The 10,906-nt window shown below is 48.0% G+C and overlaps 1 long non-coding RNA gene across 1 annotated transcript; it reads left to right on the forward strand.

The window, feature by feature from the left end:
* Window positions 1-540: 540 nt before the first annotated feature.
* LOC146333760 (uncharacterized) lies at window positions 541-6,299 on the forward strand. Its single transcript, XR_014786513.1, has 3 exons — window positions 541-720; window positions 4,573-4,703; window positions 5,604-6,299. It is a non-coding gene; the product is annotated as an uncharacterized LOC146333760 (long non-coding RNA).
* The last annotated feature ends 4,607 nt before the right edge of the window (window positions 6,300-10,906 follow it).

A 10,906-nucleotide genomic window follows, 5' to 3' on the forward strand; every position in this document is an offset into this window, starting at 1 on the left:
AAAAAAGCAAGCGTTTTTGCTTGAAAACCAAGCAGCTGTTTCTCTCTTTCCTTTTGCAAGTTCACCGTCAGCAGAGTGAGGGCCATGTAAATGGTCAGGGGGCCGCATCTTTCTTGCCCCTGATGGAAATCCGTGGTTCAAACAGATGGTGCTACTTTGCACCACGGATGTCCCTGTTCCACAGCTCACCCCTTTGACCCCTGCAACATCTTCTCCAAAGGCTCCAAAACAAAAAAAAAACGGAGATTGATCCATACTCCAGTTTTAGGAGAACGTTTCAGAATTTCAGGGAAAACTCCTGGCAGAAATGTAGATGATTTTTATTGTTTATTTTCTTAAAACGTTTCCTTTGGGGGGAATTTCGCCCAGGTGGCATCCCAGACAGCTGAAAGAAATGGCTTTGCTCGCGTTGCAGTTTCTTTGGAAGCCTGTTCTGACCTGCCAAGTTTCTCTCCCTCTGGCTTGGGAAAACGCTGCTCCTGTTTGTCTGGCCAAGTCCCCCCCCCTCTCCAAGACTTTTAATCCATCCACTCTCTCCCCCACTCCAACCCTCCAGTGATCTCTGGGTAAGACCAGGAAGGGTCAGGATCTTGTCATGAACGTTTTGGGGCAGGATCAGATGGCATTCTCAAGAGCCAAATTGGAGACCCATCAAAAGCTGAGCTTGCGTCAGAAGCTTTTTTGATGCGTCTGCCTTCTGAGGGCTGCCTTCGCCTTCTGGTGAGTAAAACTCGATCTTCACTGAGAGAGCGGTGTATTCTGCCTCTGTTCATAGAGCCCCTTTCTCCATACTTGAATAAGCCAGGTTTTGGGGCCTTGGCTCTCGGTCACGCGCTTGTGCGACCAAGAGACAGTTGCGGGCTCTGCAAAGAGGAGACCAGTGGGACCAGTTTCACAAAGCACCTTCACGCCAGGCTTGTGTGGCGTGGGCGTGATGGAGGCAAGGGTCTGGATTGGGCCCATTGTACATGGCACTGGGGGGTCTTTCTGGCGTTCTGCCTGCTGTGCGAAGCATCGCCATGTGGAATCGCTTCCACGGCTTGCGTGTTTGGGGGTGCGGGAATCAGCTCTTCCTTCCAGGCAAGTCACTTCACTTAATCCAATTGGGCCCACAGTCAAGTTTCCGGTCCCTCTTGTTTCCAGGAAGACGACTGGGGCAGCTCTCCCCTTTACGAAGCAGCAGGCGGGGAGGGGAAGTCCTTTCGCACTGCACAGCCTCCTGCCCGTGCGGTAAACATGTCTCCTTCCTGGTCTCTGTGTACGCACGTGCACAGATGCGAATGTGCATATCAGATGAGTTGAGTTCCACGATGTGGCTTGGCCAAACTCCCAGCATGCCCTGCTTCACCTCAGCCCTTGTTTTTATGGTTCTTTGCACACTGCCACGGGTGCGCATGACACCTCTGTGCTCCACTGCAAGGAGCGTACGAATGGTGTTCCCACCACAAGAAACCTCCAGTCTGGAGGCCCTATGTTGGGAGCGTGAGTCCTGGCTTCGTTGAAGCCCAGCCCAACACGTCTAAGACAGCTCCCGCCCCGGTTCCTACACTCCTATGGTCCAGTGAACTCTCTTGACTCTGGAGGGGCTGGAGATAATGTCAAGGACACGCCATTGCTCGAATCGTTCTCTGCCACCCCCTGTGACTAGCAAAATTCGCTCTGCAAGTTGGCTCGACTCGTATCCATGCCTAAAAGTCACAGAATCGCTTCTGCGGGCACGAGGCTGGGGCGACTTGAGTACAGACCGCCGTCCTTTTGGCTGGAAACAGGTTTGTTTGTTTTTCCGCTGTCATCTCCCTGGAAAGCTGAAGGCAGTTGGAAAGGCGGGTTGCGGCTCGCGGCTGCTGCGCACCCGTCTCCCCTTTCGCTCCTTGCTCAAACAGGTCCGGTGGGCTGTTTCAAAAGCCTGCCGGCCCTGTCGGTGCGGTAGAGTGGCGGAGAGGAGGGCCTTTGAGCATGCACAGAGTGCTTAGGCCTCCCCCCCCCCCCGAAGTAACTGCAGCAGGACAACTGACATAAGCAGCAGGGGATCTCTTCTTCTTTCTTGGAAACAGCAGCATCCACCCCTCCCGCTCCACCCCCAGTCCGGCAGCCCTCCTGGCCTCCCTGTGTCAGCCACACAAAGACCGGCGGAGCAGAGGGGGAGGCTGCCGAGAACAGGCTCCGCTCCGTGGGAGGCGCCGAGCAGGGCCGGCGCTCCGGCAGCCCGCTCCCAGGACCTCACACAAAGGCGGCTGCGGGCGCGGGGCGGCGCGGGGGCGAGCCGCGTGCCGCCCGCGCATCGCAAGCTTGCCCCCTGCGGACCGCGCCGCAGCACTGCAGGGATCTTCCCTTCTTTCTCTGTCCTGTTCTGTCCTTCCTTTCTTCTTCCTTTTTCCCATTCTTTCGCTTCTTTTCCATTCAGCCCTTCCTGTCCTCCCTTCCATTTTCTTTCTTTCTTTCTTTCTTTCTTTCTTTCTTTCTTTCTTTCTTTCTTTTTCTCTTTTTTCCATTCTTCCTTCTTCCATTCTTTTCTATCTTTCTTTCCTTCCTTTCTTTCTGTCTTTAGATTCTGTCCATCTTCCTCTTTGTTTCTTTTTTCCATTCTGTCCTTCCTTCCTTCTTTCTTCCACTCTATTGTCTTTCTTCTTTCTTTCTTTCCATTCTTTCTATTCTTTCTTTCCTTCCCCTTTCCATTCTTCCTTTTGCTTTTTTTCCATTCTGTCCGTCAGTCCTTCCTTCCTTCCTTCCTTCCTTCCTCTTTCTTTCTTTTCTTTCTTTTCTTTCTTTCTTTCTTTCCTTCCTTCTTTCTCTTTTTACATTCTGTCTGTCTGTCTTTCCCATTCTGTCCTTCCTTCCTTCCTTCCTTCCTTCTTCCATTCCATTCCATTCCATTCCATTCCATTCTATTCTTTCTTTCTTTCTTTCTCTTTCTTTCTTTCTTTCTTTCTCTTTCTTTCCATTCTTTCTGTTCTTTCTTTCTTTCCTTCCTTCCCTTTTCCATTCTTCTTTCTTTCTTTCTTTCTTTCTACTCTTCCTTTCTTCCGTTCCCTTTCTTTCCATTTCTTTCTTTCTCCCGTTCTTTCTTGCTTTCACTTTTTTTTCCATTCTGCCCTTCCTTCCTTCCACATATGGCTCTTCATCCAAAGACTACCAACTGGCTTACACCTGGCTCCAAGACAGCTTCAGTGGAACTACATTGTGCCCTTTCACTCCGTTTCCTCAGCCAAGAGCATGCACAGAGTGCCTTTTCCTATAGCACAGAGTAACTGCAGCCTTTTGCTCACATGCCTAGAACGAAGGAGCAGGCCTCCCTTCAGGGCATGTGGAGAAGTTATTGTTTATTTCCCCCATCGGACTGCCAACTTTTCCCCAGCCCCTGCTCCTCCACCTTTAACGGCGGCACAATTTGCAGACATCAGCCAGCATGCGCGTCTCCACATGGTGGAAAACATCATCTGCCAGCTTCTGCAAATCAAGCCGCTGTCAGAGGCACCACAGAGAATGGGGTGGAGGGTTCAGTCTAATCATTAGGCAACCCTGTCGCCCATATCACTCAGCATCAGATTTTAACCAGAAACTCAGCCATGTTTGCTTTCACACTTTTGCACGTATTGGCTCTATTCCAGAGATTAGTATCAAATATTGTGTGGGGAGAGAGGACAGAACTACTCACTGGGCCATAGATACTGTGTCTGGATTCAGAATTGATTTTCAAAGATTTTTGTGCCCTCTGCTGGACTCAGTGGCTAAGGTACCAATCTTCCATCATGAATTTCGGAGGACGTGCTCAGCACGAGCATGTTCGTTTGACCTCAGCCCTTCGTCTACAACACATGGATAATAATACCATCCTACCTCGCAGGTCTGGTGTGAGCACTACGGAGACGATGCACACGAAAGGGGAGATGTGACCATGGTCCGTAAATATCTGAAAGGCTGTCGTGCAAGAAGAGGGAGCAGAGTTGTTTCCTGTTGTATCAGAGGGCATGAACAGAACTATCGATTGGAAGTTGCAAGGAAGCAGATTTTGGCGAAATGTTAGGAGAAAAATTCTGAACAGGGAGGGCTGTTTGACAGCAGAACAGAGTGATTTGGGAGGTGCCAGGCTCTCCTCCCCTGGAGGTATTTGAGCAGAGGGTGGACGGACAGCCATCTGTCGGGGATGCTGTCATTGCAAGATTCCTGCACTGAGCAGGGGTGAAGTAGATGACCTCTAGGGACCCTTCCAAATCTAAAATTCTGCATTTTGATAGAATGTGTCCCATGCATGCTAAGTCACAGTGGAGGCTGGTGGCTCCAATGTCAGTGGGGTGGTGAATCCGCTCCGGGTTTCAGTCAGAACCAGTCGGAACTCTAAAGGAGTTCTGACTGGTTCTGACTGAAACCCGGAGCGGATTCACCACCCCACTGACATCGGAGCCACCAGCCTCCACTGCTGCGTTGTAATATTATACATGTGGTAGATGGGAGAAAGGGGGTGGAGCCGGGGAAGGGGCGTGGCCACTTTGGGAACCTTGGAGGGACAGATACCCCCCCCCCATTCCTTCTCTAGCTCAGTATTGTATGTTCTGACCAACAACATCTGTCTAGCATCTCGGGCATAACCTGCCACCGGATTCTTTCCATTGGAGATGTCAAGATTCAAACCCGGACCTTCGGATTGCAAAACGTAGAAGCGTCACATGCCTAGGAAGCTGACTTCGACCAAGTCTCCAGGCCAGGTATAGTGGATGGGAAACGGGTGTGTGCAGACCTCCAGGACTTATTTTTCCTCAGAGCAGGGGTAATGACATCACTGCCAGAGTGCCAGGGCAATGCAGGGACTTTCCTTGCTCCAGCAAGTGCATGAGGTGATAACAAGGCTTTCAAGTTTTACTGCTGTTTGTGAAAGGTTACCGGTAAGCACCATTGAGTCCAACAGAGCTTACTTCCAGGTAACTCTGCATAGGATTTGAGTCGCGCTGATGCGAATAAATTGGTATTATGTGCTGCTGTTCTTTGGGGCAGGGGAAGGTGTGTATTAGAACAAAGAAGGAAGGAAGACCATTTATTATTTATTTTATTATTATTCAATTTATTAATCGCCCATCTGGCTGGTCACCCAGCCACTCTGGGCGATGTACAACATACAATAAAACAGTTTAAAACAATAAAATTCTACAATAAAAACATTTCCTAAAATACCCTAACCCACCCCAAATGCCACCCACCCCAAATGCCACCCAAATGCTATCCACCCCAAATGCCACCCAAATGCTAACCCACCCCAAATGTAATAATGTAATTTATTACATTAGCAATCAGCCATCATACAATTCCAGAAGGAAACAACCATTTGTCAAATTCCAGATAGGAAGGTAAATTAAAATTAAAACAATTAAAATAAAGATCTTACAGCAAAAACAGCCTGATTACACCCAGGCAAAGACAGCAAGATTCCCAGTTCATAACCAATAAAGACCAGGTCTTCGTTCCAGTTACTTTGGGATGCACTTTCAAGGCAAGTATAATCAACTGTGCTGTTCTGAATGTGGTATATCTGTCCTGGTCAGATAACAATTATTAGCTCTGTCTTGTGGCTGGCTGGTTCATTCATTCATTTGTGAAATTTATATTTACAGCAGCAAATACATTTATATGGGACAGAATTATCGCCAATGTCCAATGAGGATATGGCACAGAAAGAAGATGTTTAAGCTATGGCAAACCTGGACAGCATAGTAAGAAGCAGACAAAGGTTCATATAATCAAAGCAATGGTTTTCCCAGTAGCAACGTATGGCTGTGAGAGCTGGACTATAAGGAAGGCTGAGCGCCCAAGAATCGATGCTTTCGAACTGTGGTGCTGGAGAAGACTCTTACGAGTCCCCTGGACTGCAAGGAGGTCAAATCAGTCAATCCTAAAGGAAATCAACCCTGAGTGCTCATTGGAAGGACAGATCCTGAAGCTGAAGCTCAAATATTTTGGCCACCTAATGCGAAGAGAAAACTCACTGGAAAAGACCCTGATGCTGGGAAAGACCGAAGGCAAAAGGAGAAGGGGACGGCAGAGGATGAGATGGCTGGATAGCATCACGGATGCAATGCATATGAACTTGAGCACGCTCCGGGAGGGAGCGCAGGACAGGGAGGCCTGGCGTGCTCTGGTCCACGTGGTCACGAAGAGTCGGACACGACTGAACAACAACAACAACAACAAATATAATACAATCCCTACGCAGTTCACATACAAATATTAAAATCACATTGAAAATCCAAAATCAAAAACAACTTTAAAAACCATTCCAATTACAATAAAAGCAATACAGGGAGCAACAGACGGAGCGGCATGATTAATTTAATTGTTTGTTTTCCTCGTCAATAGCGGCTGTATATACAGATCTCTTAAGGTAGTAAACATTTTACCCTCCAGTACAAAATAAGGACATTCTTCCACCAGTACTGAGTTACGTGGGGAAGTTCTCGATGGAGTTACATGGGGTTGGACTCGATGGTCTTATAGGCCCCTTCCAACCCTACTATTCTATGAGTCTAAGAGTCCTGGGGACAAGGAGCCCCAACTTAATTTTTATTCCCCCCATTTTTTAAATATATGTAGATAGATTTGTATATATCCATAGCAATGAATACCTATGAAATGCATATAGATTTCCAACAGTTGTACATAGGTTTCAACAAAAGCAGACCAAATATCCAAATACATATCCATTTGGAGGTAACATCTATATGCCACCTGTTCAAATCCCGAAAACATTAGAAGGTCCTCAATCCCTTGCATAGTAGGCGGTGAGCATTTGTTGTAATATCAGTCTTTGAGCTACCAAAAGGGTGCAGAGAATTTATTTACGCTGACCATTGGTGAATGTCCAGGAAGCAGGTAAGTAATTTAAAAGAGTGTGCACATCAGTGAATATTAAAGGCTGTCCCAGTACAAAATTTATCTGTGGACATCAGTGAATATTAAAGATGGTTCCCAGACAAAATTTATCTGTGGACATCAGTGAATATTAAAGACGGTTCCAGGACAAAATTATCTGTGGACATCAGTGAATATTAAAGATGGTTCCAGGACAAAATTTATCTGTGTAATCACCTCCTCCCCAAAAGAAGCAGTTACTGGACATTGCCAAAACATATGTTTAAAAGAAGCATTAGCTGTATTGGGCTGCTAGCAATTAGCTAAATTAGACAATCCCTTATTAAAGAGATGCTGTCATGTCCCAATAGACATGAAGCAAACTTTTTTTTTAATAAGAGGTAGTGATAGGTAGACACCGGAGTGGTGATCTGCTGATCAGGCATTTTGTGGGAGTACCCACATCAGTTTCTCAAATTCCCAAATGTGCCCACATGTCCAAAAAGGTTTGGGAGCCCAGCCTCAGGATGTTCTGAGCTGCCCAGTCTAATCTGCCAGCAGGGGGACATTTAGCCAGGCTTGTGTGAAAGCAACCCATAGTACCCTCTTCATGCGATGTTCAAAATAAAGTGGTGCCTGAAAAGTCCTGTGCTTAATACTAGCGTAGAAAGGATTCGATTCACAAAGAAGAACTTCTGCGCAGTTATGTTGCGATGAGGCACCTTCCAGGCACTGCAGCAAGGCTCCTTCGGCCTTCTCGCAGCCCAGACTTAGTCAAAAAGGAAATGAGGAGCCCAGATTTAAAGCCATCTCTCGGAACGTTTGCCGCCAAGAGGGAAACCTGTCGGGAAATGATAGCCAGCCAAAAAAGCACTGCCAGCCACAGTGTCTGGCTTTCGGACCGCCCAAATCTGCCCTTTCTGCAGCCAGCTTGGCTGATCCAGGCACTGACAAGACCCTACGTGCAAATTTCTTCCATACCTTTTCCTAAGGCTCAAGCTGATCCAAGACCCACATAGGGGCACCGTGCAGTACCTGCGTGTGTAAATAGTGGATCAACGCTTGCCAGCGTGTTTGCATTCTTCTTGCGGGGGGTGGCTGTATGGCTGCCATGAGGAACTCCTACCCTCTATCCCCTGGGGTGCGGGGCAGATTTTGGGATCGGGGATGCCGCATTGCAGGAGCGGTGGGTTAAACATCCCTCCCCACCCTGGTCTGTGCTATTTCCCCTCTAAAACAGGTGCACACCAAAGGGGGAAAAGACAGCTTATTGGAGCTTGGTTACTTGGGGGTCTTATTTCATGTGTGGGGGGAGGATGACACCAGCCCCAGATGGTAACATGTGTTACTTCACTTACTCCCAAACTGCTGCATTTGCGAGCCTCCCCAGCTCATTTTTCTGTAGGATCCTGGGGTGACTGCCCCAAAGCCCTACCCTGGCAGCACCACTGTTTAGGAGCCAAGATTTAAAGCAGGCGTCATAGCACCGAGAGGGGTGGTTTATCCACTCCTCCAACGCAGCCCCCTCCAAACTGAGCCTTTCCTTATTTATTTATTTATTTATTTATTTATTGCATTTATATCCCGCCTTTTTTCCTCTTGCAAGGAAGCCAAGGCGGCTTACACTATCCTCCTCCTCTCCATTTTATCCTAAAACAACAACCCTGTGAGGTAGGTTGGGCTGAGAGTGTGTGACTGGCCCAAAGTCACCCAGTGAGCTTCCATGGCCGAGTGGGGACTAGAACCCGGATCTCCCGGCTCCCAATCCAACGCTCTCGCCACTACACCACACTGGCTCTCTACTTTTAAGCAAAGGCAAAGATCCAGAGATAGAAACATAGAATCAACCATTGAGTCCAACTTCCTGCTCAATGCAGGAATCCAAGTCAGAGCATCCCTGACAGGTGGCTGTCCAGCCTCGTCTTGAATGCCTCCAGGGTGGGAGAGCCCACCGCCTCCCCAGGTCATTGGTTCCATTGTCGTATTGCTCTAACAGTAGGAAGTTTTTCCTGATATTTAGCCAGAATCTGGCTTCCTGTAGCTTGAGCCCATTCTTCCATGTCCTGCACTCTGGGATGATCGAGAAGAGAGCCTGGACTTCCTCTCTGAGACAACCTTTCAAGTCCTTGAAGAGCGCTATCAAATATCCCCTCAGTCTTCTCTTCTCAAGACTAAACATGCCCAGTTCTTTCAGTCTCTCCTCGTAGGGCTTTGTTTCCAGTCCCCTGATCATCTTTGTTGCCCTCCTCTGAATCCTCTCCAGCTTGTCTGCATCCTTCTTAAAGTGTGGTGCCCAGAACTGAACACAGTACTCCAGATGAGGCCTAACCAGTGCCGACTAGAGGGAGACTAGGACTTCATGTGATTTGGAAGCTATACTTCTATTCATGCCGCTCAAAATAGCATTGGCCTTTTTGGCAGCTACATCACATGGTTGGCTCATATTCAGCTTATGATCTACAATTCCAAGATCCCTCTTACTTGTAGTATTGTTGAGCCAAGTCTCCCCCATCTTGTAACTGTGCACTTGGTTTCTTTTTCCTAGGTGCAGAACTTGGCATTGATCCCTATAAAATTTCATGCTGTTTTCTGCCCAGCGCTCCAGCTTATCAAGATCACTTTGAATTTTGTTTCTGTCTTCCAGCGTATTAGGTATCCCACCCAAAATCTGCAAATTTGATCAGCATTCCTTCCACCTCCTCATCCAAGTCGGGATGGTCCCGTCTAGCGTAGCCTTTAATTTTGGCAGCACACAAACTTGCCCCCTCCCCACAATCCAGCCACCCACTTAGAAAACGAGTGAAAAGTGCACTCTAGATTCTGCCCACCAGGTGGTGCCTTCCACCACTCTTTCATCTGCCTCCTCCAGTCCAGATGGCCAGTTGTTTGGGACCTCAACTCCCAGGATACAAGACCATTGGCCATGATGGCACGGTATTTGGGAAGTTAAAGTCCACCACATCTGGAGAATGGGCATCTAAATGGCAGGTGCAGTTCACTGTAAGCAAGTGTAAAGTGATGCATGTTGGGGCCCAAAATCCCAACTTCACGTCTAGCCTGATGGGATCTGAGCTGGCAGGGACAGACCAGGAAAGAGATCTTGGGGTCATGGTGGACAGCTTGATGAAGATGTCCACCCAGTGTGCGGCTGCTGCAAAAAAGGCAAACTCCATGTTAGGCATAATTAGGAAAGGGATTGAGAACAAAACTGCCCATATCCTACTGCCCCTATACAAATCTATGGTGTGGCTACACTTGGAAAACTGGGTACAGTTCCGGTCACTGCACCTAAAAAAGGATATTGTAGAGCTGGAAACAGTGCAGAAAAGGGCGACTCAAGTGATGAAGGGGCTGGAGCATCTCCCCTACGAGGGAAGGTTACAATAGCCAGGATGGTTTAGCTTGGAAAAGGGAGGGTCAGGGGAGACATGAGAGAGGTCTAGAAAATCATGCATGGTGTAGAGAATGTGGATAGGGAAACGTTTTTCTCCCTCTCTCAAAATACTAGAACCTGGGGTCACCCTGTGAAGCTGATGGGTGGGAGATTCAGGACAGATCAAAGGAAGGACGTCTTCACACAGCGCATAAACTGTGGAACTCGCTACCACAGGGTGTAGTGATGGCCACCAACTTGGAGGGCTTTAAAAGGGGGTTGGACAAATTCTTGGAGGAAAAGGCTATCAATGGCTACTAGTCCTCATGGCTATGGGCTACCTCCAGTTCCAGAGGCAGTGAGCCTATATACACCAGTTGTTGGGGAACATGGGTGGAAGGGTGCTGCTGTGCTCATGCCCTGCTCATGGGTTCCTGGTCGACAGCTGGCTGGCCGCTGTGTGAACAGAATGCTGGACTAGATGGACCCTGGGTCTGATCCAGTGGGGCTCTTCTGATGTTCTTATCTACTTTCTGCCTACCCTTGAACCTACTGATGTGAAGGCCTGGAAAAAAAAAACTCAGAAAAAAATGGAAGTGGGGGAAGAGAAAAATTCAGAGGGGGAATATTTTTTTCCAGATTTTTAGAAAATTCATAGAATCATAGAATAGTAGGGTTGGAAGGGGCCTACAAGGC

Source organism: Heloderma suspectum, chromosome Z (assembly GCF_057233095.1).
Source record: "Heloderma suspectum isolate Gila_16-S chromosome Z, 16-S_ref, whole genome shotgun sequence".
In the NCBI taxonomy this organism is placed as follows: domain Eukaryota; kingdom Metazoa; phylum Chordata; class Lepidosauria; order Squamata; family Helodermatidae; genus Heloderma; species Heloderma suspectum.